The sequence below is a fragment of the Anguilla anguilla genome, chromosome 7, assembly GCF_013347855.1.
Source record: "Anguilla anguilla isolate fAngAng1 chromosome 7, fAngAng1.pri, whole genome shotgun sequence".
Taxonomy (NCBI): domain Eukaryota; kingdom Metazoa; phylum Chordata; class Actinopteri; order Anguilliformes; family Anguillidae; genus Anguilla; species Anguilla anguilla.
In genome coordinates this window covers 14161944-14186311 of record NC_049207.1, presented here as the reverse complement: position 1 = coordinate 14186311, position 24368 = coordinate 14161944, and the positions used below count along the sequence as shown (strand labels likewise).

At 38.4% G+C, this 24368-nt stretch overlaps 1 protein-coding gene across 5 annotated transcripts in view; it reads left to right on the top strand.

Annotated features, from left to right (window-relative positions):
- mgat4c (mgat4 family member C) overlaps positions 1-24368 on the top strand; it is a 129253-nt gene that overhangs the window by 26066 nt on the left and 78819 nt on the right. The window contains exon 1 of one of the 5 annotated variants that reach the window (XM_035426949.1): positions 8645-8928. The exons of 3 other annotated variants lie outside the window; for them this stretch is intronic. The gene's annotated coding sequence lies outside the window, so the exon portion shown is untranslated. Of the gene's footprint in view, positions 1-8644; positions 8929-24368 lie in introns of those variants that run through there. One more of the 5 variants, XM_035426952.1, reaches the window with a different exon arrangement.

The window sequence follows — 24368 nt, the reverse complement described above, 5'->3', positions numbered from 1 at the left end:
CTGTCACAGTCAGGTTTGGTCAGACACAGATCTTATGCTTTATTTGATGCAATATTCATTTATTTGATTTTGTGCCATACATTTTGAAATCAGTGGAAGCTCTGTGTCATCTGTTTACAATATTTTTACATGATTGCTCTTGGCTGAAATGGGTTCACAAATACATGCTATACTTCATTCAGTTTAGAAAGGTTTTTTTAGAACATTGTGCACTGATGAGATTTGTCCCACCTCATAGCTTAAAAGTGCATTGGATTTCACAGCAATCAAGTTAAAATATTTAACTGGATGATCTTCATCTTGCTTTGAGGCTGCCTGGCCACTCATATATCAAAAGCCTTGTACCAGAACCTCATCAATTTAAAGAAATGCAAAACAACAATATCAAAATAACTTTGTTTGAAATTTTTCTCCCCAGAAATATCATCAGTGTCACATAATTGTGTCCTACATAAAAACTATATGAAAAAAAAATTATTACACAAACTGGGAAGCCATTACATTTATATCAGAGAACATGTACCAGTTGGTATACTTGACCAGTTGATTATAAGGGTTTTTTATTATTAGTTATTTTTAAAAAAGCAGTCCACAAAGCGTGTGTCTTAAAATATAGTACATTCACTTGTGGGTGTATGGTTTGAAATTATATTATAGGTTACTGCAAATGAGCTGTGCTCCTTACATTTTAACAATTGGAATGAGTAACATTAAAAAATGAAAAATGAGTCTGGGTGAAAGATGACAGCAGCTGTCCCTGTGAAAAAGCTTGCTGGAAGTATTCAAATGAATAAAAAATCATATCTTGGATTTTGGCAAATTGATATGTTCATGAATAATTCCACTCCGTTTATTTTTAATGATCTAAGTTTTTCTGTGATGGATGCTGTCCGTGGAAAAAATGAACGGTTCCCTCCTTACAAATTGTCATAGGGAAACGAGCGCTTTTTAACTCCGTTCAAAAGTGAACCGCTGAACTGCGCGTAGTTCACATCTGAAATGTGAGCCTTGCGGTGTGAACGCAACTTATTGCCTGATAAAACAAAGCTCAGCCGCTGTCACATGACCGTTATTAGATCAGGATCAGAGATGCACACAAAAGGGGGGCCATTTGTTGGCTGACAGGTCATGTTTCATTGGTGTGATGTGCTGTGTACCTAGATCTCATCCTTCGGGGTCCAGCATCTGTTTCTCTTCTCAAAACACTAGCGCTGACAGACTCACCATTATCTGCACAGATTGCTTTTTTTCCCCCCTGAATTCCCAGAGGGCTCAGATGAACTGTTTGAAACCGGTTTCGCTCATATCAGACCCAATCCGCCCAGAGAGCGGCTTGTTATATCAGTCTGTTTTTCTTCATATTGCCGCAGTTTTGCACTCATCTCCCTGGGGATTTATTTATCTGGCCATTTTTATTTGAGCTCTAATGACCCCCTGAGTTTGTGTGGGAGATGAAGGCTAATGGTAAGAATATTTTTCCCTCTGGTCCTAAAACTCACTCATTTGTTTTGCTTTCAAGTCAAAATGTGGATACCTATAATTTTGGGAAAAATGGAGGCAGTTGGGGAAGGGTACAAAATGTGCTTAACCAAATTTTCATCAGCCTTTAAACTTGCTAAACCATTTGCCAAAACATGCGTGTTTTAGAATTCAGCAGACTGGATGCCATATTGTGGTCATTGATAGCAAGGTACAGTTGCGGTCATTCTGTTGAATAAACTGGCAACAACCACACATTTAATCCATGAAGAGGCTAAGTAGATGTGCTGGTGGGGAAAAGGATTTAGTGATGGCATAGTGAGGATGTCATCAAGGTGTGCAGTGATAGGACACCTCAACCCGCCCACCCCCCACCCCCCACCTCACCCCAGTGTCTAGTGACCAGTATTTGGCTGCTCGGCTGTGAAATTGTTGGTGGGATTTAACCAGTAAGTGATTTTGCAAGAAACCTCCTGACCTCTCAAAATATTGAGTGGCACGAACATAACAAAGTCAGATATGGAACAGGCCCAGGGGGACAAAAACAAGGAGGAAGAAGGAACAAAAACACACTGGTACAAATATTAATAATAAATGGATGCATTGAGAAGAATTATGTTGCAATTTCAGGACTGAACACAGCATCTCCATTAAATTGTTGAGTGGAATTACATTTCCTTTCAAGCTTGAGTGGCAAAGGTTGGTAAACAGCAGGGTTTATTTGTAGTATCTAAATTTGGGGTTGCAGATTGTTTTGTTAAAAAAAGGCAGTAGCTAAAGGCTGTGTTAAAGGGATACGTCCAATAATTTGTTTGTAAATCTTCTTAAGGCAGTAGACCAGTCTGTCAGGCTGCAATGCTGCCGGTCATTGGAACCTGCTTTTTCCTCTGCTGTGGCTAAGCACTGGTGTCACAACCGGGTGGCTGAATTCTCTTTGTGACTTTTGTCCTAAACAAAATTGACATGGTCTTGATGAACTGTATTTTTCAGGGTGGTGTCACCATAAAAATTGTTATTGAAGGAGATGCTCAGAAAGGGGCAAACATAGTTTGACTGTATATAAAAACATGTCTGCTAAAAGACAGTGTTGCCCTCAGAAATCAACAATCCTCATTCAATGAACTTACAAGGTTGTAAACTAATGTTATTTTAACCTTAACCATAAGATAGCAAAGGGCGTCTCTATCATCTCAAAACTTTAGCACTTAATTGTAACTTACAGTATGTGCTATAGAAGAGGACATTTTCGCTGGTTAGTAAGCTACCTTTCATGAACCAAAAAGGTGTACCAGAAAGGTGGGTGTCTTGTTGAACCACTGTTCAAGGGAAACATCTTTGATCAATATATCTGCCTTTTTCCTGGCAGGGAAGAAAATGATGACATCTGCTTTCCCCTGCTTGTTTGTTCGCCCAAAGGCACAGCAGTGAATTTTCTGACTCTCTTCTCAAAAAACTGTTTCACTCAAGTGTCACTCACTCTCAGCCCTCTCATTAAGCTGCAAGAGCATCCTTCCAAAGCATCTGTCCAGCAGCTTCAGGCGAGCACTGTAAAGCCACCTGTTCAGCATCATTGCAGCATAAGTGCGCGGTCATTGCAGCCAGGTGCGATTTCCCAACAGTTCTCTTTCCAGGAACTCGTTTGATGCTGTTTTATCTATGCATAATTTAATTTATGGATAGAGAAACGAGCAAAGATCAAAATCGCTGTGTTGAAAGGCAGAGGTGCCGGGTTCGTGGAACTGTGCTAGAGAAACACGGATTTACATTGATTTCATGTATTACATAAATTCGTAATACGGTTAAATACATGCCCCCTAAGAGAATGGTCAAGAAATGTAATTAATAATCAATAGTATAATAATCGTACAGCCTGGGTTTTCAACACGAGGTCCGCAGACCCCCGGGGCCATTGAAGGTACTGTAGGGGGTCCCTGGCCAGATTTGATATGCAATGAATATATATATACAATTGGGAAAAGAGTAAAAATATTAAACCTTATTTGAACATAACCCTTTTAGCTGATGGTGGGTTCCCTGGATGTCTTTGAGTCTGTGTGGGGGTTCCTGGATCAGGAAAGGTTGTAAACCTTTAATAATGACCTATTAAATAAATTATTGTAATTACCTTAATGCTTTAGTGAGTGCAGAGATAATGATGCACCCTCATAACACACGTTTTAAAATGACACAGTACTACAAATATACGGCAGTATCCTTTTTACAATGCAGGTTAAACATGAGAAAAAAATCTGATCACAGATGAAAATGTCAATTCACATGAGATATTCTCTTTTCACATGTGAATATTTTACTTGTGAAAAGGCAAATTTCACATGATTTTCTCATAAGGGGAAATAAACACAGAGAAAGTCTGTATACACAGCCATCTCCTTTCTGGATATGTGGAAGTGCTTCATAATTTGATGCTGCGAAGAAAAAAGAGGTTGTGAGTGCAACAAGATATTATTCTGAGAAAAGGATTAGCTGGTACCAGGTGGGGATTCTCCCTCTCAGGAATCAAGCAAATAAAAATAACATTCGATAGGACAGCAACATACAGTATAAAGATTGCGTTTTGTGCATCACATAGATTGAGCTGACCCTGTCTTGCTTCAATTAGCACGAGCCCTGACCCCGCGCATGCCTGTATGTCAACCCACAGAGATCACACACATCTCCACATCATTCCAACTGAACTGTTTTCCCTGGCCAAACCTCAGCACTTTTACCTGCCTGCTGAGCAGCTGTTCCTGAGCCAATCCAAGGTGACAGGCAAGTCTGAATAATTCACCTCATCTTTTCTCTCTCTGATCAGCAGAGAGGCTCTGTACTACAGTGCTCCTATACGGGGTGTAAACTTTCTCTGTACAAATGAATATACACCTATATACACACAATCAGACTGGACTTCTGATGTTTTCATCCAAGAAAATGTATTCATTTAGATAGGAGAAATGCTCGCCCCACGGTGTGTCACACTGCATAATGACCAGACTTTCAGTGGAGCATTTGACTGACAGCTGAATGGGATGCGATCCTTCTCAAAGAAATCCATTGGGTTCTGTTCCCAAAAACCCTCTATCTGACACTGTCCTGGTTTTGACAGCAGCACCACAGGAATCAGATCGGTATGTTACACACAGTCTGGGCAAGAGTTCCATTACAAAGCCTGCAGGTAATTGGATGGGAGAATCGGGCATTGAAAATAGTCGCGGCCCTCATGCATGAAGTTTCATTGTAAAATATCGCCACTATCATTTTCCTGTTTATGCAATTGTGTGTATATTCAAGGGGCTTAACAGTGGGTTAAGGGGGCACATTACTGGAAGAGGCACTTGAATAACATTTTATGATTTGTTATGGCTGTAAAATGAGTTCAACAGGAAGACTACAGAAAGTATACATATACTTATGTAGACACAAGCTCACAGGAACAGTTTGTAACAGAAGAACAGACACTTTCACTGTCTGGAGGTGACCACGTGATCATTCTTGCTGCCACAGTGACAGATACATTCCAGATGGCAGAGTACCTCTGCTTGCTTTTTCTTGTATTATTACATCACATCACATGATGACAACACATGCTTCTTTAATTTAAAATCTCCTCTATTATTATTATCATCGATATTAAGCAGGGACTCTAATCCACATTGATGTAGATGCAGCATGGCATCCATATAATGTGAAAAGCATGAATTTTACGCCATAGCTGGGAGTACAGTAGTAAACTGAAGTACATTACTCATATTAAAGGACAATTTATTTGCATAATTTAAAAATAATACTTGCCTTGTTACATGGTCGTTCTTTTTAGATAGATATACTATAAAAACACCCGGGCACTATGACATGCAAATGGCTTTTCATAGCAGAGAAATTTCTTCAGCCCTGAACATTTTTCATTCTTGCCTTTAGGAGCTTCCATCTAAGTGTACTTATCATTCATTTGGGGCTTTACTGTCCTCAAGTATCACAAGGGCCAGGCTGAATGTTGTATATCAGGAGTAAAGAGGAATGTCGTATTCCAGGTGGAAGGAAACCAGTTATTTGGGTTGACACCCGCTCAACCCCAGATGCTGTGAAATGAAATGCATTATCTGACTGTGGACCATCTGGAAAGGGATGTGTTTGTGAGATTTGTTTCTTGCAATTTGACTGGATCTAGACAGTTTTAGGTTGACGAAAACTAGGATGGAATCATTTTAGTTTAAATGCTGTTTAAACAGTCCACATATAAAGAAAGATTTATGGCTCAGTGAAAACATTAAATATTCATCAAAAACAGACTCTGAGTATGTCACAATTTTTTATTTTTCCTTTTTGAAATGAAGCAGTTACTAAAGACATATTTTATTTTGGAAATCTTTGTATCCTCTTGTACGCAATACCACTTGTCCTAGTGTAGAGTATTCAGGTGAATAAGATCCCATGAAATAAGTGTATGTTCTTGTTCAGCTAAAAGAAAAGCTCTTTCTGCCAATGAAAAAAGTCACCTGTTTGAATCATTTGACAAACTTTGAATGAACTACAATAAAGAGACTCTGAACATCACCAGTCTACATTCTCAAAGCTTGACAAAATTATAAATGATGAATACAAAAAAGACGCCTGACAAAAAAACCTAACTGGAGTTTATCAAATCGCAAAATCACCTGAGAAAATGGTTAATATACAGTATATTTCATAGGTTCAGCTGGCAGAAGCAGTATTTTTGGCAGTGCATTTAGAATACAATCAGAAAAAATGTAGGAGAGTTCATTTTTACACCTCAATTGTGCTGCCATGTGGCTAATACAATTTACCATCACATAGTGTGGTTTGGGCACTAGAAATTCATATTCTTAAAAAATTCATGAATGAGGTTATTATTTCTTTGTACAGCACCGTAATTACTATATTAAGTTAAAGGCTGTGTTAAAATATGTTCATCTGAGCTCTTTTCACTTCTAATAATATTCTGCTTGTACTGATAAAATCATGTGGAAAGGATTGTAAGTGAGTCTTACAGAATACTGTCAAGAATATCTTTCAGTGAAGCATATTCACATTTATTTGTACAAGCTTTTTGACATAAGGATCACAGCGTTCCTTCACAGTTCAGATGTACCTCGTGTACAATACGCAAGGGATGTCGGAAAAACATCAGTAGTTTCAAGGATTGTGCATTTCAAGTTTTATGCCAATCGGGTTACCAAACCATTTCAAAATAGCCACTAAAACTTCCCCTGTTGGATGCACCGTGTTTGTGCTTATATACGTTTGCTTAGTAACAATCAGACAGTATAGGCATTGTAGTATGATGTCGCTGAAGGTGCTGAATTAAACGTAGATATAAAACAGTAATGAAATAAAATCCTATGCAATTTATTCCAACACACATCTGATTTATTTTACCATAGGGGTGTTTAATGTTTCAACTCTGCCGTGGCCCTCATAAGAATTCTCTAGATAGCCGTTAGCAAAATTTAATAACTGAGCCCTTAGGATCCCATATATATTCTTAAGCTGACAGTGTTAAAAATGTTTTACATATCAATTTTTTACGGATGTTCATGATTTTTGAAATATTTTTCTCCATATATGCCATTTGCAGTTGCATCTGTCATCCCATCTCTTGTTGGAACATTCTTTATCTATTCAGTGTTGCTGAATGCAGGTGCCTGTTTGACCTGAACAGTCATTGGTTTGCACCAAGAGGAGGATAATATGGCTGACTGAAATAATCAGCTAAGGCCAGTTATGTGCTGCCTTATGGGGTGATCAGCCACAGTCACATCAGGACCATGGGGAGAATTCACACACTGGAACAGTGTAACCACATAGCAGCTGTCCGCATTGAATTAATGTGGTTATATACAGTATGATTTGGCCAGATGACCATGACCGAGAGAGTTTGGATCAAGACACAATCCTATATGACCTGATCGGGCACTTCATTGCAAGGGTTGATGTGAGGACTGAATTCAGTCTGTTTTATGTTTATGCATTATTATGAAGCCACTTTAGTTATGAGAAGCAATTTAATGTGCCATGGAGAAGGAGTCCTTAGAGATATATGTCATTCATCACATTTCCTGTGGAGTGTAAACAAACCCTCAACTTAGCAAAAAGCCAAATATGATGCATTGGCAAGTCATTAAAAAACCCCATGATGCATTGAAAACTTTAAAAAATGTGATGCCTGGAAAAACATTGTGAAAACCAAATATGATGCCTATTAAACAACTTATGAACACAGCTATGTCCAAGCAGTGATATTTTACAACTGCTGCTTTCAGAATAATAAACATTTCAACCTTATCACTTCCCTCTTTGTGACAGTAACAGAGAATTGAATATAGGAATACTATTTTACTGTGGTCGTTTATTTAATCTGCAGTTGTATTTTTAAAGGATCTGCACAAAGATTTATGAGCGGCAGCAGGTAATTATAGTTAATGATGAATCCACACTGTAACGAGTAAAGGGGTGATGGCCGTGACTGAATAAAACATGAATGTTAATAATCATTTTTATAATCATCATTTTTATTGTAAACAATATCCTTAAAGGAACAAGGCAACCTAGCATATCTATTTTTTAAGGTGTAATATATGTATTAAATAAGAGTAAATCCCTGACTATTCCTGCTTTCCTACTATTCCAGATGTGCACACTTAATTTTTTAACCCTACAGCTGATGGGAGATTGTCATATTCAATGTAACAGCAGTTTAGTTTAGTAAATCAATTAAAAAAATTAAGAAAACATTAAAAAATTCTGCTGCTACTCATGTCCATGCTTTGGTGCATTTTTGCCATTTAGTGGTAGGATCTTGATCCGTGTTCTTGAATGCTCAGTGCAGTGTGTGAGAGAGAGACCGTTTTGACTTTTCTTCCCCAATTTAACTAAACCGTATCTGTTCTGCCTCAGAATTCTTCAGATACACATTTGCATCTTGCAGCTTCTACACTGAGACCATGAATTATTGAGGTCTCTTTGGCAGCACAGCTCTAAACTGTAATTAGTTGTGTCAAGCACCTTTTGTCATCCTGCGTTTCAAGAACAGCGGGAGCGCAGGGGGATGCATTGTTTCTTTAAGACAGAAATTCTCGTGAGGAAGGGAGAGAGAAGAAAGCCAATGAGAGACAGAGTGTACAGAAAGAGTTGGTGACACCTTGGTGTGTGTAGTCAAGCGAGAGAGGGAAAGAGAGAAACAGAGGGAGAAACGGGGAGAGAGAGAGAGAGAGGGGGGGGGAGAGAGAGAGTGTGTGTGCGAGAGCTGCTGGCTTCAGCAGAGAATGCCATTGTGATGAATGTTTACAGCACTTTTTTGAGAGCCAATTATCCGCTTCTGTGTGACTCATAGAGATCATTTCAGCTGGTAGCATGCACACAGCGACGGCAGAGCTCTCTCTCACTGCCGATGGAAAGCCGGAGAGGAGTGGGAAGCTTCTTCACTGGCAGGTAAGGTTCGCTGCAGCTTTGCAGTTTCTCCCTGCATTGTCTCTATCTGCGACGGAGGGCGAAGGGGGGAATCTCCCATCTCTTGCCAGATGAGAGCTTTGGTGTTGCTGTGCGCTTGAAGTTTTGCTGAAGAGACGGCCAGAGGCAATTCCCCCTGCTGTTTAAAACAGCTGGCGGTCTCAGGATCAGGCTGCAGCTGTTTAGAATGAAATTAAGCCAGGTATGTGTGTGGAATGTTGGAGTTTTACAGAGTCACTTTTTGATTCAGTTCCCCCTGATTTGTTTGTTTTTGTCTATGTCTGCTGTGCACACATTGTTTGACACATTGTTTGTGTTCCCTCTGCTTGGAAATAAGTGTAGTGTTGGTACCATGGGAGCAGATGGAAGTTTGAGCTGGTTTCTGTGGTGGGGCTGGAGATTGATGAGTCCCAGTTCTCTGTGGACTGTGAGCCGTAAATCTGAAAGAATTAGGTCAGTATGGGTCAGACTCTTTCTTTCAAAGGTTTCCTGGCGGTCATTGTTACGCTTAACGGAGAATCTGAGTGTGGCGCTCCTTTTAACTTCGAAATAGATGTTTCTGTGTCTTTAAGCTGAAGAATTGCCCAGAATTTACATTCCAGCCAATGTTGCCAGTTCCTAGTATTAACTAGGCAGTAGTAGTTCACAACTTCCAAAGCAATGACAATGACACGCAAAATTAACCAAAATTCATATCATAAAATAATTAGCATGATTACACTGTAATGAATAAAGTATCCAATGCAATACTCTGTATAAAGGTGAGAATAAGAGGTTACTATGGGTCATTTATAAGCTGATAAGTGGCAGGCAATGAGATCGTGAGACAAGAACAGCAGTGTTGTTTGAGTGTGTGTGTGTGTGTGTGTGTTAATTAGAGACCAACTGTTCCTCTCTATGTTGGTGAGTAGTTTTACCACTGAAGATGATGATGGGAAAATAAGCAGCTTTCTGGCGTCACTGCTGTGATCAGTGCTTTAATTTGTGGTCGACAGAAGTTGATATGATTGCATTATCAGCTATGAGTAAACCTCTATGACTTCATCATTTGCACACTTTGTTTATTGTTCAGTTCAGCCAACAGTTTTAGAACTCCAACAATTTGGAGACAATTTGGCACGCTCTATTAACTTTTTTTATTTATTTATTTTTTTACCATTTTTCTCTCCAATTTCAAATGTCCCACATGTTGTGGCTCTGTCACTGCATTATCTTTGGGAATGGCGAAGGTTAAAATATAAGTCCTCAGAAAAGTATGAAATTGGCAGACTGCTTCTTTTCTACTCCGCCATACACCAGGTAAGCCACTGCAGCTGCTGTTCTGGAGAACTGTGCGGTTATCGCAGGCTCGCTGATGGTGTTACGTCGAGTAGAGCAGCTGCTGAGTGATGGTGTGGGAGATCTGCTGCAGCTGCATATGGCCCTCTTTTAAAACAAGTAACGCACTGCATGTTGGACACCCAGCCGCAGTCACCATTGGCCTGGTTCAGGTTTAGTCTGGGCCTTCCAAAAACATTGCTACTCTACTTTAGTGCATCGGCTGCACCACCGCCCGCTCGAGAGCTTGGCACCCAGGTACTTTGTTGTGCAAAATGTATTCTACTCCGTGATGCAACTTTTTCTATACTTTGGTGAACATATCTAGTAAACTGGATTTACAAATGAAAGGCATGTTTTGATTGGTGACCTCACTATATCCAGTTTTTGTTGTGTTTGTATCACACATTTCCATATGCCCCTTAAAGCGCTCAGTAAGAAGTGTTGTAATGTGACCTTTTTAAAACTGTGAATTCACAGTGGTGAGAGGCCAGCTCATTTCACCCTCAGATAAGACTTGCTGTTGGCCTTGTTATTGGTGAGAGGTTGTGCACAACATGACAGAAGTTGTGAGGCTGAATATCGGAGATAAGACTGTCTTACTCTGACCAGTCTGAAATTACTGAAATCTTCACTGGCAGATGAATTAAATCGATACTTTACAGGCTGAAATCAGTCCTGAATGGCAGGCTTGACAACAAGTAAAATAACATGGTCAGCAGTGTGGTGAAGAATATGGTGAGTTTTATAACAGCAAGAAACAGGGCATGGCTAGTCCTTGGGCTCCCTTTTAGCAAACCAGCTTGTGGTAGCTGATGGACTGCTTATTCATTAGGGATTCTTTTAGTATTTCTAAAAAAAAAAAAAAAAACATACAAAATCTACTTTCAGGGATCTGACAGGCACATCCACTGGGTCTGCTCCAGAAGTAAAAAATACATTTTTTGAAGGACTGATTTTTTTTTTAAAGGTGGAGTTCATGGTTGTATTTTTTAAATTACAGGCAAGTTATTGTTCAAGATAAAGTGTTCTGCAGTCTCACCAAGAATGTGTCTTGCTGATTTTGTTTGACTAACTTTTCATTCTGTTGTAGAACATGACACTTTCCTTAAACGCCTGTGCAAATATTTGTTTTACCCACAAAATACAAGGACTTTAAGGTCTCAGAGTAAAACTGAAGACATGATGAAACAAATGCCTAACTTCAGTTCTGTTGTGTACTCTACTTCTATTTACCTTCTTGTGAGGAAGATTAAATAGGATCTCAAATATTCTAAAACAAGTGATTTGTGCCAGCTTGCTTGTCCTTTAAGGTTTGGTATGGGATTAATTCAACAAAGATATTTTTGGATGGTATTATCTCCAAACTGAGTGCCATCAACCATGTATACATACAGATTTGTACATAAACTGACTAAATTTTAAATTTTAACTAAAGGAAAAGTGTGCACCTCTTGGCATACCTCTAGCCATGCATATGCACAGCTAGTGGCTGAACAATCGTACTACAAGCCACAGACATTGTGTTCTAAATAAGAGCCTTCTTAAGTTATTACAGAAACAAAGGAAATTACTGCACCAGGTCTTTTTGAGCAGCAGGAATACAACCATCCTTGGATTGATTTCAGATAATCATCAATCTACCCATCCATCAATTAGCTATACCTGCTTATTCCTGGTCAGGGTCACGGGAGGTGCTGGAGCCTATCCCAGCATGCATTGGGTGCGATGCTACAATACACCCTGGATAGTTCTCCTGTCCATCGCAGGGCACACACTCCATTCACTCACACACTCATAGCTAGGGGCAATTTTGACCCTCCAATTAAACTAACCTGCATGGTCTGTGGGAGGAAACTGGAGTACCCAGAGGAAAAATCATCAATCTAAATCGTTATTTAGTTATAAGGTTATACAAATCTTACAATGGATAGAGTGACTGGTGAAGGAAGGCAATGCATCCTATAAACTACAATATGTGCATGAACACATGATGCTAACTGTACATGAAAATAGTGCTTGGCTAATAAGGCAATGCAACAAGCACATAACTGAATAATACATGCAGTGTCGGTGTAAACAATTAAATAATTATCATATTTTAACATAAATGCATCAAGCTATGTGCTTTTCTATATGTGACATGTCTACAGTAACATGGCTTAAAATATAGAAACACCATGCATTGTAGCATGGGCATGTGTTCAATGACTATGTAGACTTCTTTGTACATGATGATGTGTGCTTAATAATTGGGCCACATGGTAATGGTAATTAAGGGCATTCACCGAGAATGGAACTGCATGTGTGCACAAATATATGATAACTCAACTAGGAACAATGATTACTTATTTTTAATGTGTAGGCAGTATTAGTGCACTCAGATTTAGAATGAAATTGACCATTTAGGTTTGATAAATGAGGCCCCACATACCTCAAATCTACCAGTTTTTGCTAGTGAGTTCAGTGAGATGTGGCTGCTAATTGACGCTAGCATCAGAAGAGTACACACACTACAATGCTCCTTGCATGGGTTAAGCTGCATTTTTGACACTTTTACCTGGTCGACCATCTGTTCACCGGCTGACCAGTCCACCAGTTTGTCTTCCAGGTTACACTACCACCTTAACCAGCTTTGACCTGCTTGAGAGCAGCGGTGGTCGAAAACACTGTTGAAACGATCTTAATCCAATTTAGAATGGCAGCTGGTCTTAGCTAGAATTTTCATCAGGGAGCTGAAGGATGTATTGACCAAAGATTTGTATCCGTTTTTTTTTTTTTTGTGAAACAGTGATTTATGTTTTATGCAACGGTTAGTTGTGTAACTTTGCTGACACAATGTTTTAGGTCACAGGTGACTTGTTTGAGATCATTTTCTTGAGATGTGCTTTTTTTCTTTGGAAAATAACTTGTATAATTAACTTAAAAAATGGATGCTTATGTAAACACTTACATTTTATGGACTTGTTATATAATGCATGTTTTACAATAATGTCCAATATGAATGGACCCAGTTGTAACATAGCTAAATGGCTCATATTAAAACCAGATCCATTTGCCTACTGAAATACATCAGACACCACATCAAAGATTTACAAAATCATTCTCCTTAAAAATTGTTTAGTTCACAGCAGTGTCTGCATCGAATTAATGTCATCTAAAATATCCAGCTTTGAAAAATACTGTTAGAAAACACCAGAACAACACACTGTTACAAATGGCTGATGTATGTTACACAAAAATACAAAATGTTAGCTACTCTAGGTGGTCATGTAGTTGCTCCTCAGACTGGTTAATTCAAGATATTTTATTGTATTTAAATATTTAATGCTTACAATTCTTGAGCATTATCTGCAGTAACATGGAAACAGAAATGATCAGGAAATTATGAAATTGTTCATGTATATGACATACAACTTGCAGCATAATTTCAGGTTCATGAAGTGCTATGGCTTATAACTGCAAACTATATTTCAGGTATGCAGTTGTAAAGTCTTGGAAATTTACTGCGGCATACTGTGAGTAAAAACAGTGATTGGATCATAAATGGGTATACATACTGTATGTCTTTTAGACATTTCCGCAAAATATTTCAACGTGGGAGCAAATGTTTTATTTTCTTGCGTGGAAATGAATGGCCTCAGTTTCCCAGATCAATAGTTATGTTGTGTGGCCATAACTGTATTATAGACATACATCATATATAGCTGCTGAATACAAAATACAAATTAATTGTCTAGGGTCAGTTGTTATTATCAGTCAGTGTTGCACTCTCAGTTGCCATAGTTTGGAGAGTTCATCGTTTTGCATTGCGAGTTTAAAGCATATAAAACAACAGTGCTCTGAACTGATAGAAACCAGGAAACTAGCTCTAAATATTAATATCCAAATATATTCGTAATGCACAATCATACACATTGCACTTTAATATTGCTTATATTGTCTACACTTTCCCATACTTAAGTGGAGTTATAAAAATATTTTCAGGGTTGTCTTTAACCTCATGTAACATTTATCAATCATGTTTCATAGATACTGTATATTACTGTTTTATGTCAAATATGATGTACTACAGCATTAGACCCTTTCTGGAGTCCTGGAGCTTCTTTTCCACAACAGTCAAATCAAAGGCTTTTGCCTTTCTCTCAGCATGTTTCTGCTCTTCATACTCGTGAATAAGTGTCTAAAGTTCCGGGCATCGCTATTGTTCAAGGCATGTGTTGAGACCATGTCATGTGAGAAGAGTGACATGGTATCTGTGTGGGATGTGGTCTTTCTTTTGAGTCTGGCTCATGTTGAAGTGGGAACCTGGGGTTGGACGGAGTTCCCAGATCTGTGCATGTCCTGGTGTTTTGCTTTAACAGTAACAACATTATGTGTGCTCAGCTTTGTGAGTGGTCAGAACTCAATTGGATATACCTCGGTCAAGCACCATTTCACACGTTTCAGTCTTAGGAGGAGTGTGCAGTTTCTTCTTAGCTAACTGAAATATTAGTTCATACTTTGCTGGGGCACCTATATCATCTTTTCGATTGTTGCCATTGGCAAGTAAATGTTGCTGGTTTACGACCCAAATCCCCCAATTCACACATGCTCCAAACGGCTTTCTCACAAATCTCCTAAAAGGCCTGCTTTTCCTCCTGCCAGAAGATTTTCAGTGTAACCTGCTATGTGCTCTATGATCGTCTAAGAGGCCTGGTCCTTCTGTGATCTTTAAGCTGGAGAATGGAAGCTCAAGCACCTCCCTTGATCATCTCAAGCTATTCATTCGGCCATATATTTTCCACAATCAAAAGCGGCTGCATTTTATCTGCAGTTAAAAAGTGCAAAATGTCACGCCCATCGTAATTTATCCCTGTGTCCTGTACAGCCGGAATGCTCTTTTGTCCCAGAGGATCACATTTCCTGCACAGATGGAAAATGTCATTGAAACATATTGATTTTTATGGTGCACAGGTTCCTGCACGTTTGTGTCATAAATAAGGTCCGCAGGATATTTGACAAAATTCCTCACCGTGCTGTCTTCACCCCACTGTGAAACTGTCCCAACCTGCGGCTCTATGGTTTTGGGCTTCTCAGCCCGAAAAATAAGAGAAATGAAGACGTCCTAGTTCTGACTGGATAATGGCCATTCCCAAGCATCAACAGACTAGTCTCAGAACGCAGATTATTTTTTTTAAGTTTTGCATATCCTGCCACAGATTCAGTTTGTCATCGTTAATTTGAGATTTTTGTTTATCTCCGTGGAGAGAATTTACTCTGTTCCTTACCCATGCGGCCAGACATTGAAAAATGTTTACTTAAATTGCTTAATAAAACTATTGCTTTTTCTCCTTGGCATTCCACAGATATGGGCTAGAGATTCGCACAAACAAACCGGATGCATTAAGCCAGTATTGGAGGCATCAATTGCATACAAGGGATGGAAATAGCAGACTCGATGAGTCCTGAATGTTTTGTCAGGGCACTGTGCATTAGATAACATACACTGCATCAACGCGGCTGTGGATTTCCTTTTCACTCTCAACATTTGAAAAAGTTTTCCTTTTTTCAATTGTTGAGAGTAAAAAGGAATGTGTAATGTCTTCTGTGTTTGCCAAAAACATTATATAAGAAGTTAATATTTCTCATTATAATGAGCATGTTTATTTATTGATTGATTGATTTTATTTAAATATTTGTATATTTTAAGGAATACTATTATATAGAATGTCAGGAGAGTTTTTTTTCTCTTTTTTACTTTCCTAATAAGGAGCTCACTGAATATAAGAAGTCATTACTTCTTGTGTGCATGATAATTAAAGTTACCCTGCAGTTAATGTTGTTTATAGTTAAAGCACTCTGCCTAAATTAGCCAACTTAATAATGCAAGACAAAATTGCCGATACACTTTATCTAAAGGCCTGTTTATATATCAGCATCACTGGCAATGTGGTGAAGTCATACTTATTCCGTTTAAAAGCTTTATGCAAGAAAAACCTATATATAAACTGTTCATTTCAATTGTTTCATGGAATCATGTTGCTTAATATTTATTTAGGGAAGGTGGGAGTGCTATTTAGTTAATTAGCACTGTCATTTTTGTACTGCTATGCTATAACCCCTTGTGGAAATGAGTGCACTTCAGGATACTTGAAGGTATGATACAGTATTAATGGGCTTAAACAAAAAGCTGCATGTACACCACCCTTTTCGTATAAGACTGGACACCTCTGCAATATGAACTTCAATATGTATGCCCAATGATGCGCGCAAACTAGAATTTGTCTTTTGGTATTGTAGCTTATTAAATGATTCGTTGTTTATCACTCTGCAGTACAAAGTTTTTTGAAAATTGTCTAATTTGAGTGATTAAGTAAGCCCTGAAAATCAATCAAATTAAAAAATTGTGGTACATATACATTTTAAATAACTATGAATCTGTGTTTTTGGCCATTATATCCTTATAGGTCATGAGACGTTGTTTACCCAACCTGGTCTAACATTTGGTTTTAAGCAACAAAAAAAAAAAAAACCACAGCGATCAATGAACAAGCTTGTACATTACTCCCATCCATCCCCGATGTGCCAGCAGGTGTCTTGGAAAATGCTTTGAAAGAGTAGAGCTGCTGTCCAGTACAATATCCAGCTAAAGTGCGAGGCATTGGAAAACTGACACTGTGTGCCCCATGGTTTCAAATCAGTCCTAATTTCATGAGGCTGATAGCCACAAAGTGGTGCATTACAGGCCTTAATGATACTTGAAAGAAGCGTTTAAGTAGATAAGGTGCTACCTGCCTCACTGCATACTAGTTGCACCCAATACAAAGTGGCTTATGAAAATATCCGTGCAAAAGTCTATTTTGTTATAAGAAAAAATATAATTTGTCTTCCATCTTACCATGGGTGGTCCCCATAGGCTGTAGACTGTCCAAACAAAATTGATTACAAAGTCAACTAAAAACTAACCGCAGATCAGATTGAATGTGTTTTTAGATAATAAAGATGGGGAAAAAAGAACCCAATAAGTAATCATTCACTTACGAGTGTAGATGAGTGTAATTATAATTGTAAAAACAATAGAGCGAGAGAAAGAAAGAAAGAGAGAGAGTGTAGTAAGCCCGACCTTGTTAAAGAATTATCCAGCAACTGGGTAATTTAGCTTCAGTGCAATGGGAACAAAAGGGAGGAGATAAAACGCTAAGATGGAACAAACACAACCACCATACACTGAAAAAAGGAAAAATGCATTTCCTCTTCTCAAAAAAAAATCCTACTCCTACCTACCCACCCCTGGCTCTCATAAATACTTACATAAATACCCAGCAGCGGTTTAAGATGCTGCCCCTGATTGGATAATACCAAGTGAAAGCACTGAAGGGGTACGACACATGTATGCACTGCCATATGGTTTGTACCCTGCACATAACTGGTATTCCACACAGAATCAAGCAAGTTTAGAAACTATGGCTATATACTGGCTCATTGGAAGTCTCACAAAATTACATTTAGTCATATGTTAAGTTGTCATAATTAGAGCTATGCATGGTATTACTTTTTAAATGTTAAATGGTTCATTCAGCTGTTGAATGCCACTGAAAATGGAAATTTACTTCTGCTTTTTACAATAGAAGTGATATTCGTCTGTAGTAATTGTGAAATAAACCCAGTACTGAAACCTCATTATTGAAGATAAACAGTACGCCAACCATACGAGGCAAGTTGTGACATTCAGCTCTCTGATTGTATCTGATGCAGCCTAGAAATGGTAATTTCCAAACTGGGAGGTGTCAACACCTTTACTTAGATGTGAATTGCGTCGTGCAATTGATATTTCCAACTGAATGTCACAGATTGCTCTTTATTTTATCACAAGCTCAGGCATTTACATTGTAAATTATAATTGGAAATAGTGACCCTGTGGTGTGGTTTAGCCACTCAGGGCCCTAATAATCAGAATAGTGTTGTTCTCTGGTGTTTCTTCAAAGCAGTAATAGAACCCTTCAGTGATAGATAGTGGGCATCCAAATAGCACATGTGTTGATATCTAAGTGCCTCAGCATGTCTTTAATTGCCTAAGGAATTCCCTTTGATTTTTTGGGAGAGTGGAGAGAGAGGAAACGGGCACAAGCTGAAGATCAGGTCAAACAGAACAGGCCGCTTTGTAAAAATCGAATATTGGATAGACCTTGGACCAATGACCCATATCAAAACACGGACAGCTCTATTTTGAGGTCTCAAAAAGCCCCTCGCTAATTCAAATGCAGCTGTCACAAGGGCAGATTGATATTCTGGCGCTGTGCAAAGAGGCACAAGGACATTTGTGCATCCCTGTTTTTTATTTATTTTATTTTTTTTTGCTGTTGTCCTGGGTGGGTGGAAAATGAAGATGGGTCAGTCATTTTGGGTTGTGGATTGGTGCAAACATGGCACAATAGAATCTGAACAGGTTTGAAGGTCTGAAGATTCTGCCAGCAGTAACCAGGTATTTGCACAGATGTGAGTCACGCAACCATGCATGTGCAGAGTCCTTAGTGTGGGTGATTATGGGAAAATGAAGAATTTTGTTTGATGTTATAATAGTTATATATAGTTATATATCATATTAAGTTCATCATAGCAAAATGACGTATTTGTATTTTTCAACCACATAATATCAGAAGTGGATACATATATAAATACACAATTAAAAATAGAATATGTAAACAATGCAAGTAATTTCCATAGCTCACAGATAATCAGGTCAATACAGACCTGCAGTTCACGCTGGCAGAGTAGCCTAAACTGTAGGCTATTTGTGCAGAGCAAATATACAGTGTCACCTCATGGAAAGGCAAACTCAACTGAGGGGTTGCCTTAACAATAATGTTATGTATTTGCAGTATGCTGACATGGTCGCAACACATTCTATAATCTTCTGTAATTCTATAATCCCTCGTTCTTTTAGCCGTCCTACAGAATATACTCTGGCCCTAGATAATTCCAAAGGCATCACAGAAAACCTCCAAGAGGCAGGTTACAAATGTATGTTTTTAGTATTTTAACATTTCAACATAACCGAGGCCATGCAATCTCCACCTTTATCTACTGCTGGTTTCTGAGATGCTGTATGTAATTTGTGAAATTCACTTTGTTCATTAACCATTGTATATCAGTGTATGAGTAACAGAAATCTCACCGTTCAATAATATTTATGTAAACCATAAAGGGGTTGATTCTATTTATGTACAGATGAATCACAATGCTAAATGCTGCTTATCTCACATTTTCCAATTATCTTGGTCTGCATAACTTTCTTGCCAAATATTCTGCAGAATTTCACAGATGATCACAGTCATGGTGTGTGTCCTGGCAGAGGATGGCATACAATTTAAGACAGCTTCACTCAGTGGAATTTGTCTAATCAAATAAAATAGCATGCCTTTCAAATGTCTGGACAGTTTGGGTGGTATTTGAAATTTCTATAGTAATTTTAAGACTCTTGAATTTAAAAGTACACTCAAAGAGGACTTTATTACATGAAAAACACATTTTCAAGCATGTACAATAATAATAATAATAATAATAATAATAATAATAATTATTATTATTATTATTATTATTATTATTATTATTATTATTATTATTATTATTATCATTATCATTATTTTTATTACAGCTGTATTATAAGTTGTATCATTATTTATCTGCAACATATTGCTGTCTAACCTTCCCAGATAAATTCTGACATTTAATAAATTTAAATAAACTAATCTTTATCAGATACACTGTAACATTTCTGTATCTAGAGATATCTAGTAAGAGAGCCTGCACCGCATAAACAAAGAGAATGGGAAACAGGGATACTTGATACAACCTTTCATTAAAAGGGAATGTGGAGAGCGTCCTGATTTGTCAGCGTATGGCCATGCCTTCCTCATGCCTTCCAATTATTATGAAACCCCTCCTTGAGACACCAAGTGCTGGCTTGTATTGGTGTCCTTAAATGACCAAACCTGATTCACTCAAGCCTCTTTTTGATCTGTTTGTTATTGCCGACTCTTGTTCCATAGTAGTGAGGCTGGTTTGACATCCAACAGACATCAGTCTCATACGCTGGATGTATTTGCGTCAGATATGCAGGGTTATAGTACTGTAGTAGACTAGTACTGAGGTTACAAAAATACTTGATATAGATTGGATAGTAGATAGATTACAAAAATAATAGGTTTAGTTAATGTTTAGTTAAATTAATGTTGTCTGCACCTACTCCAAGTCACTGACATAAAGGGAATAAGGAAATGACAATGATTGCTGAGTGGCCGATGCTCCATGTTTTCATTTTAGGAAAAGAGAGACAGAATTATGACATCTCACAGATGCATAGATTTCGATATAGCCCCTGTGATTTACAGCCCATGACCTGCTAATGGGCAACGCCCATGTGTCATTATAATAATTCAATTTGAAACAAATTCTAAATATAGTACTCTGAATTTGTTAAATACTGATGATGAAATACTGGACTTTGGAACATATTTATAATTTTGCTTTGGTGCTAAAATTATTTTTTAAATATTGAGAAAAATAAGCAACTTTTGTTCCTTGATGCATTTAACCTGATACATGTACTATTCTTATTTAGCCACAAGATGACATTCCTATGCAAAAGTATGAAATGAAAATGGGAACTTCTAAAAAAATTTCTTTTTAATTAATTAATCTATTTTTATTTTTGGTAAATCACATTCTGAGAGTACAATTTATCCAACACACTGGGAGGCCCAAGATGTCTCTTAGTTCAAAATGTCTGAATATTGAAGAAACACGAAATTGAATAGAACTTACATGAATATTTTGGAGTGAATCTCAATAAATTGTTTTCTAAGCACTCGTGTTTGACAACAATAGTCTGGTAAGTAAGCTTTAATGAGGATTAATGAGGATGAGGATTAATGCAGGAGAAAATATGCACAGGTTGGTGAATGTGCTTTTGAGTAACGCTGTTACATGGCGAAGTGATGATACCTAATTGCTATAGTGGAATAATGTCCCTCTGCTGTAGGTTGCTGTGTCGAGCTACACTCCAATGACTTGGCTTAGTCAGGTGAGGGGGGAGGGAGAGAAACAGAGGGGATGGGGGTTGGTAAAAACAGTAGACACTATTCTGTGATTAAAGGCTCATGAAGCCCAACAAGTTGGTACTAGTCTAAAAATATGCATGACCTTCTGAAATATATGGAGCATGGGCTAGTGGTGGAGGGGCACAGGGTTATATTATGCCCCAGCTGGTCTGTGACATTGTATAGAGTTCAGAGAGGGGAGATTCACCTCTTTCACAACCGCAGTCGGTGTGTTAGGCAATCCATTAAGGCCCTCTGCGTTGCTTTTCATATTTCATGATTCATTTTTATAAATATTTCAAGTAAATGTCACTGCGTTTAAAGCAAAAGTCTTGTCCCCGTCAAAACTTGTCTGGTGAAGTGTGAAATTGCTGACTGTTTAATGTTGGACAGAGGTTTTGTGCCAGAAGCCATTCCCTGTAGACAGTTCTCTGTCTCAGACAGTTTTGTTCTCAGGATTATGTATCATTGTAAGCTTTTCCCCATTTCCAATGGACAAACTGTCGAGAAATGCATCACAGTGTGATTGAAGACCCACAAAGAGGTTATGAAACAGCATCCCATTCCCCTAAATAGTATCATATGTACTCTTGTGTGAACAACTACACTTCTAGATTCATGCCCAGATGCACAATTTTGATGGCAGATTTTAAAGTTGTATACATAGTCTTGAAACATTCATCTGCATAGAATACTGCATCAAAAATTAATTCTGATTTTCTTTTTTTTTTTTGTTCCTTAATATTATTTCAACTGATCATAAATCTTAGAGTTAAGAATTATTTAAACCAAAATGCAGAAACATTACCTGTGTTCTTCTTTCAGCTGCACATTACTGGGTAGCTTCCATTTCTATATGGCATCTGTTTCGAAGTTCATTATTGTGGTTGCTATAATGAGGAAAGGGGGGGTTTCCAGTTGTAAAGCAAAACTAGCTCACAGTGCCAGCACAGTTCTTCTGCAGACAGAGGCGAGAGAGTTTAGACAGGCACGTACAGTCCAGTATAATGCGGGCCTGGGGGTAGTGGAACCTCACCAGTGGTGTGCAAGGAGAGATTAGACTCTGCCCAGACCTGCTTTGTGTCCACGGTGGCCAGTGCTGGCCTCTGCTTTGCTCCTGTGGTGAACAGCATTGGTTTTTGGGCACAGAGTAAAAGAGAGCCTGGGCATCCCAACCCAATGAGAGAAATGCAGTACCTCAGCTGGCATACATATGAAAAGTACAATTATAAAGGACAAGAAAAAAAAAACCTTTGAAGATTAGGTGTGTTGGCAGGGAACTCATAATTTATATTCATATGTACTGGGTTTATTTTACAGGGAATGTGCACATTCATCTAAAGGTGTCAGATTTAGTCAAACAATTCTCATCTGTTATGCCTTCAGCATAACAATGTGTGCCCATCGATATGGTACTGAGGAAGAGATTTTAAATAAGTACAAAAAAGTGAAATTGAACTAAAATATGGTAGACGTTTAAAATATTAGGAGCCATTGGAAAGGGGGTAGATCTTCAAATTCTGCCTCTGCTTGTGTTCCCTGGGCAGTGGCACTCTTGACATGGTGGGAAATGGCATAAATGACTCACCACTCCAAATCACCAATAACAACCAATTTAAACACTTACAACCGCCGCTTTCCAAAAATGGCAAAGCCTGTGTTTTCTCTGTGTGGAAGAAGATTTATGGTTTTCATGACAGGAGTGACACAACCTCCTAAATTAGTCTAGCTGTTGAAAAAAGAAGAGTCCAGTTGGAGCAGGCTGGACCGGGTGCTAAATGATCTGGCCTTCCCTCGGACAGCCTGCTGTTCAGTCATCACAGACACTGCCAGTCTGAAGAATAACAGCATGCATATTGACTATGAAACCAGCATGGGTCTCACCCTGGCTGCATCCCTGCTGCACCCAGCCAGTTCGGAGCCTCAGCTGTACGCATTAGGTATCTATATATAGTTGGAACATGTTTAATTACTCTTAACCAAGTGAAGGACCGTCTTAATTACCTCCAGACCCATTTAACCTTGGCCTTGTGAATTCAGCAAAGGCAAAGTCAGAGAATGGCATCGCTGAAACTGTTTTTATTGATGTTATTCTCACTATGGAAATAAAATTGGGGGCCCAGATGAAAGAGAACCTCTCTTCTCTCGATTCTCTACCTCCCAACGCATTCATATTTCATATTCATGAGATAAATATGATAACAAGGAAACAGAATTTTGTAATGAGCAAAATCAGGCAAAAACTGTTTGTGTTGTGTTTGTGTGGTGACAACAGATGAGTGTCTGACAGCTTCTGGATCAGGACACACTGTCTGAGCCCTCAGGCGATGCCTTTGAGCGTACACATTTCAATTGGAAACATTTACTCACCATGCAATATTGCTGAAATCTCCCCTCAGCAGAACCAACTTCTCAAAATAAACTGTAGCAGCGTTACCCTTTCCTTTTTCTGCAGGGCAGCTTTGGGACAGGCTGGGATTTTAAAATGATTAAAATTTAAATCCATGCTAGGATTTCTTATGATTACTCCAAACGTGATCTGATGTGAACTACTGTATTTATTAAGACCCATTGACAAAACTTTGTGTGCAACCCAGTTGCATCAGCACTGCACACTATTACTAACTACTGAGTAGTGCATAGTAAGCTTATTGCTAAAACAGTCTTCTGAACACTATGCTCAGTGATGCAAGCAATACATGGCTAAAATTATAATCAGTTGTGCATTCAGATGTCATTGTATACACTCAGCTTATGGTACACACACACACACCCACACACACACACACAGACTCAATCACAAGATTTTGAGCTGATCATTGGCATCTTTATCCCCTCTTCTTCCTTCAGTTTCCTGTCACTGTTTATGCTGCTCACAAAATGTAGCTGTCATTTTCAGCATGACAAAGGTGAAGGGATCCAGATTACAGCTTGGGCTGTTTCCAGAGTGTTTGCTATAAGAGGAATATCAATGTTACTCGCTGGACTGTGACTCATTTACCCAGTAAGACACCACAGAGAGGT